This window comes from Heterodontus francisci, unplaced genomic scaffold (genome assembly GCF_036365525.1).
Source record: "Heterodontus francisci isolate sHetFra1 unplaced genomic scaffold, sHetFra1.hap1 HAP1_SCAFFOLD_49_1, whole genome shotgun sequence".
Lineage (NCBI taxonomy): Eukaryota > Metazoa > Chordata > Chondrichthyes > Heterodontiformes > Heterodontidae > Heterodontus > Heterodontus francisci.
In genome coordinates, this window is record NW_027140357.1 from 3893780 (window position 1) to 3901357 (window position 7578).

The following is a 7578-nucleotide window of genomic DNA, read 5'->3' on the forward strand; positions in this document are numbered from 1 at the left end:
ACAAAGACATACACTTACACCAAGTAACAAAGACATACACTGACACCAAGTAACTAAGACATACACTTACACCAAGTAACAGTGACATGCACTTACAACAAGTAACAAAGACATACACTGACACCAAGTAACAAAGACATACACTTGTACCCAGTAACACAGACACACACGTACACCAAGTTACAAAGACAGACACTGATTCCCAGTAACACAGACACACACTTACACCAAGTCACAAAGACACACACTGACACCCAGTAACAAAGACAGACACTGATACCCAGTAACACAGACACACACTTACAGCAAGTAAATGGGTGGTTGATGGTCGGCAAACAATCGGTGGGCCGAAGGGCCTGTTTCAGTGCTGTATCTCTAAACTAAACTAAATACTGACACCTAGTGTCACAGACACACACTTACACCAAGTAACAAAGACATACACTGATACCCAATAACACAGACAAACACTTATACCAACTAACACAGACATACACTGACACAAAGTAACAAAGAGATACACTGACACCAATTAACAAAGACATACACTGATACATAGTAACACAGACACACAATTACACGAAGTAACAAATACATGCACTGACACCAAGTAACAAAGACATACACTTACACCTAGTAACAAAGACATACACTGACACCAAGTAACAAAGACATACACTGATACCCAGTAACACATACACGCACTTACACCAAGTAACAAAGGCAAACACTGATACCCAGTAACACAGACACACTTACACAAAGTATCACAGACATACACAGACACCAACTAACACAGACATACACTGACACCAAGTAACAAAGACATACACTGACACCAACTAACAAAGACACACACTTACACCAAGTAACACAGACATACACTGACACCAAGTAACAAAGACATGCACTTACACCAAGTACGAAAGACACACACTTACACCAAGTAACACAGACCTACACTGACACCAAGTAAAAAACACAGACACTGATACCCTGTAACACAGACACACACTTACACCAAGTATCAAAGACATACACTGACACCAAGTAACCAAGACATACACTTACACCAAGTGACAAAGACATACACTGACACCAAGTAACAAAGACATACACTTACACCAAGTAACAAAGACATACACTGACACCAAGTAACTAAGACATACACTTACACCAAGTAACACAGACATGCACTTACAACAAGTAACAAAGACATACACTGACACCAAGTAACAAATACATACACTTATACCCAGTAACACAGACACACACTTACACCAAGTAACAAAGACAGACACTGATTCCCAGTAACACAGACACACACTTACACCAAGTCACAAAGACACACACTGACACCCAGTAACAAAGACAGACACTGATACCCAGTAACACAGACACACACTTACAGCAAGTAAATGGGTGGTTGATGGTCGGCAAACAATCGGTGGGCCGAAGGGCCTGTTTCAGTGCTGTATCTCTGAACTAAACTAAATACTGACACCTAGTGTCACAGGCACACACTGACACCCAGTCACACAAACAAACACACACTGACAACCATAACACAGAGAACCACTGATACACAGTAGCAAAGACATACACCGACACCAAGTAACATAGACACACACTGACACCCAGTAACAAAGACATACACTGACACCAAGTCACAAAGACATGCACTGATAGCCAGTAACACAGACACACAATGACACCAAGTTACAAAGATATACACTGACACCAAGTAACAAACGCGTACACTTACACCAAGTAACAAAGACATACACTGACACCAAGTAACAAAGACAGACAATTACACCAAGTAACAAAGACATACACTTACACCAAGTATTTTGACATACACTGACACCAAGTAACAAAGACATACACTGATACCCAATAACACAGAGAAACACTCACACCAAGTAACAAAGACATACACTGATACCCAGTAACACAGACACAAACTTACACCAAGTAACACAGACATACATTGATACCAAGTCACAAAGACATACACTGATACCCAGTAACACAGACACACACTTACACCAAGTAACAAAGACATACAGTGACACCAAGTATTTTGACATACACTGACACCAAGTAACAAAGACATACACTGATACCCAGTAACACAGACATACACTTACACCAAGTAACAAAGACATACACTGACACCAAGTAACAAAGACATAAACTGACACCCAGTAACACAGACACACACGGACACCAAGTAACAAAGACACACACTTACACCAAGTAACACAGACATACACTGACACCAAGTAACAAAGACAGACAATTACACCAAGTAACAAAGACATACACTTACACTAAGTATTTTGACATAAACTGACACCAAGGAACAAAGACATACACTGATACCCAGTAACACAGACACACACTTACACCCAGTAACACAGACACACACTTACACCAAGTAACAAACACATACACTGACACCAAGTAACAAAGTCATACACTTACACCATGTAACAAAGACATACACTGACAACAGGTAACAAAGACATACACTGACACCCAAAATCACAGACACACACGGACACCAAGTAACACAGACACACACTGACACCCAGTAACACAGACATACACTTACACCAAGTAACAAAGACATACACTGACACCAAGTAACAAAGACATACAATTACACCAAGTAACAAAGACATACACTGATACCCAGTAACACCGACACACGCTTACACCATGTAACAAAGACACACACTTACACCAAGTAACAAAGACATACACTGACACCAAGTAACAAAGTCATACACTTACACCAAGTAACAAAGACATACACTTACACCAAGTAACAAAGACATACACTGATACCCAGTAACACCGACACATACTTACACCATGTAACAAAGACATACACTGACACCAGGTAACAAAGACATACACTGACACCCAAAATAACAGACACACACGGACACCAAGTAACACAGACACACACTGACACCCAGTAACACAGACACACACTTACACCAAGTAACAAAGACATACACTGACAGCAAGTAACAAAGACATACACTTACACCAAGTAACAAAGACATACACTGATACCCAGTAACACCGACACACACTTACACCATGTAACACAGACATACACTGACACCAAGTAACAAAGACATACACTGACACCAAGTAACAAAGACATACACTTACACCAAGTAACAAAGACATACACTGACACCAAGTAACAAAGACATACACTGATACCCAGAAACACAGACACAGACTTACACCAAGTAACAAAGACATACACTGATACCCAGTAACACAGACACACACTTACACCATGTAACACAGACATACACTTACACAAAGTAACAAAGACACACACTTACACCAAGTAACACAGACATACACTAACACCAGGTAACAAAGACAGACAATTACACCAAGTAACAAAGACATACACTTACACCAAGTATTTTGACATACACTGACACCAAGTAACAAAGACATACACTGATACCCAGTAACACATACATACACTTACACCAAGTAACAAATACATACACTGACACCAAGTCACAAAGACAACACTGACACCCAGTAACAAAGACATACACTGACACCAAGTCACAAAGACATACACTGATAAACAGTAACACAGTCACACAGTTACAACAAGTAACACAGACATACACTGATACCCAGTAACACAGACACACACTTACACCAAGTAACAAAGACAGACACTGATACCCAGTAACACAGACACACACTTACACCAATTAACAAAGACATACACTGACACCCAGTAACAAAGACATACACGGACACCCAGTAACACAGAAACTCACGGACACCAAGTAACAAAGACACACACTTACACCAAGTAACACAGACACACACTTACACCCAGTAACACAGACACACACTTACACCAAGTAACACAAACATACACTGACACCAAGTAACAAAGACATACACTGATACCCAGTAACACAGGCACACACTTACACCAAGTAACACAGACATACACTGACACCAAGTAACAAAGACATACACTGACACCAAGTAACAAAGACATACACTTACACCAAGTAACAAAGACACACACTTACACCAAGTAACACAGACATACACTGACACCAAGTAACACAGACAGACAATTACACCAAGTAACAATGACATACACTTACACCAAGTATTTTGACATACACTCACACCAAGTTACAAAGACATACACTGATACCCAGTAACACAAACACACTCTTACTCCAAGTAACAAAGACATACACTGATACCAAGTCACAAAGACACAAACTGACTCCCAGTAACAAAGACATACACTGATACACAGTAACAAAGACACACACTTACACCAAGTAACAAAGACAGACCATTATACCCAGTAACACAGTCACACACTGACACCCAGAAACAAAGACATACACTGACACCAAGTCACAAAGACATACACTGATACCCAGTAACAAAGACACACACTTACATCAAGTAAGACAGACATACACTGACACCAAGCAACAAAGATATACACTGATACCCAAGAACACAGAGACACACTTACACCAAGTAACAAAGACAGACACAGATACTCAGTAACACAAACACACACTGACACCAAGTAACAAAGAATACACTGACACCCAGTAACAAAGACACACACTGACACCAAGTAACAAAGACATACACTGATACCAAGTTACACAGACACACACTTACACCAAGTAACACAGACATACACAGACACCCAGTATCAAAGACAGACACTGATACCCAGTAACACAGACACACACTTGCACCAAGTAACAAAGACATACAGTGACACCCAGGAACACAGATACACACTGACACCAAGTAACAAAGACAGACACTGACACCAAGTAACAAAGACATACAATGATACCCAGTAACACGGACACGCACTGACACCCAGTAACAAAGACATACACTGACACCAAGTAACAAAGACAGACACTGATACCCAGTAACACAGACTCACACTTACACCAAGTAACAAAGACATACACTGATACCCAGTAACAAGACACACACTTACACCAAGTAACAAAGACATACACTGACACCAAGTAACAAAGACAGACACTGATACCCAGTTACACAGACTCACACTTACACCAAGTAACAAAGACAGACACTGAAACCCAGTAGTACAGACTCACACTTACACCAAGTAACAAAGACATACACTGATACCCAGTAACAAGACACACACTTACAACAAGTAACAAAGACATGCACTTACGCCAAGTAACAAGGACATACACTGATACATAGTAACACAGACACACACTTACACCAAGTAACAAAGACATACACTGATACCCAATAACACAGACAACCACTTACACCAACTAACACAGACATACACTGACACAAAGTAACAAAGAGATACACTGACACCCAGTAACAAAGACATGCACTGACACCCAGTAACAAAGACACGCACTGACACCAAGCATCAAAGACACACACTGACACCAAGTAACAAAGACATACACTGATACCCAGTAACACAGACACACACTTACAGCAAGTAAATGGGTGGTTGATGGTCGGCAAACAATCGGTGGGCCGAAGGGCCCGTTTCAGTGCTGTATCTCTAAACTAAACTAAATACTGACACCTAGTGTCACAGACACACACTGACACCACGTCACAAAGACATACACTGACAAACAGTAACACAGTCACACAGTTACAACAAGTAACACAGACATACACTGACACCAAGTAACAAAGACAGACACTGACACCCAGTAACACAGACACACACTTACACCAATTAACAAAGACATACACTGACACCCAGTAACAAAGACATACACGGACACCCAGTAACACAGAAACTCACGGACACCAAGTAACAAAGACACACACTTACACCAAGTAACACAGACACACACTTACACCCAGTAACACAGACACACACTTACACCAAGTAACACAAACATACACTGACACCAAGTAACAAAGACATACACTGATACCCAGTATCACAGGCACACACTTACACCAAGTAACACAGACATACACTGACACCAAGTAACAAAGACATACACTGACACCAAGTAACAAAGACATACACTTACACCAAGTAACAAAGACACACACTTACACCAAGTAACACAGACATACACTGACACCAAGTAACACAGACAGACAATTACACTAAGTAACAATGACATACACTTACACCAAGTATTTTGACATACACTCACACCAAGTTACAAAGACATGCACTGATACCCAGTAACACAGACACACACTTACTCCAAGTAACAAAGACATACACTGATACCAAGTCACAAAGACACAAACTGACTCCCAGTAACAAAGACATACACTGACACCAAGTCACAAAGACATACACTGATACCCAGTAACACAGACACACACTTACACCAAGTAAGACAGACATACACTGACACCAAGTAACAAGGATATACACTGATACCCAGTAACACAGACACAAACTTACACCAGGTAACACAGACATACATTGATACCAAGTCACAAAGACATACACTGATACCCAGTAACACAGACACACACTTACACCAAGTAACAAAGACATACAGTGACACCAAGTATTTTGACATACACTGACACCAAGTAACAAAGACATACACTGATACCCAGTAACACAGACATACACTTACACCAAGTAACAAAGACAGACACTGACACCAAGTAACAAAGACATAAACTGACACCCAGTAACACAGACACACACGGACACCAAGTAACAAAGACACACACTTACACCAAGTAACACACACATACACTGACACCAAGTAACAAAGACAGACAATTACACCAAGTAACAAAGTCATACACTTACACCAAGTATTTTGACACAAACTGACACCAAGGAACAAAGACATACACTGATACCCAGTAACACAGACACACACTTACACCCAGTAACACAGACACACAGTTACACCAAGTAACAAAGACAGACACTGACACCCAGTAACACAGACACACACTTACACCAATTAACAAAGACATACACTGACACCCAGTAACAAAGACATACACGGACACCCAGTAACACAGAAACTCACGGACACCAAGTAACAAAGACACACACTTACACCAAGTAACACAGACACACACTTACACACAGTAACACAGACACACACTTACACCAAGTAACACAAACATACACTGACACCAAGTAACAAAGACATACACTGATACCCAGTATCACAGGCACACACTTACACCAAGTAACACAGACATACACTGACACCAAGTAACAAAGACATACACTGACACCAAGTAACAAAGACATACACTTACACCAAGTATTTTGACATACACTCACACCAAGTTACAAAGACATGCACTGATACCCAGTAACACAGACACACACTTACTCCAAGTAACAAAGACATGCACTGATACCAAGTCACAAAGACACAAACTGACTCCCAGCAACAAAGACATACACTGACACCAAGTCACAAAGACATACACTGATACCCAGTAACACAGACACACACTTACACCAAGTAAGACAGACATACACTGACACCAAGTAACAAG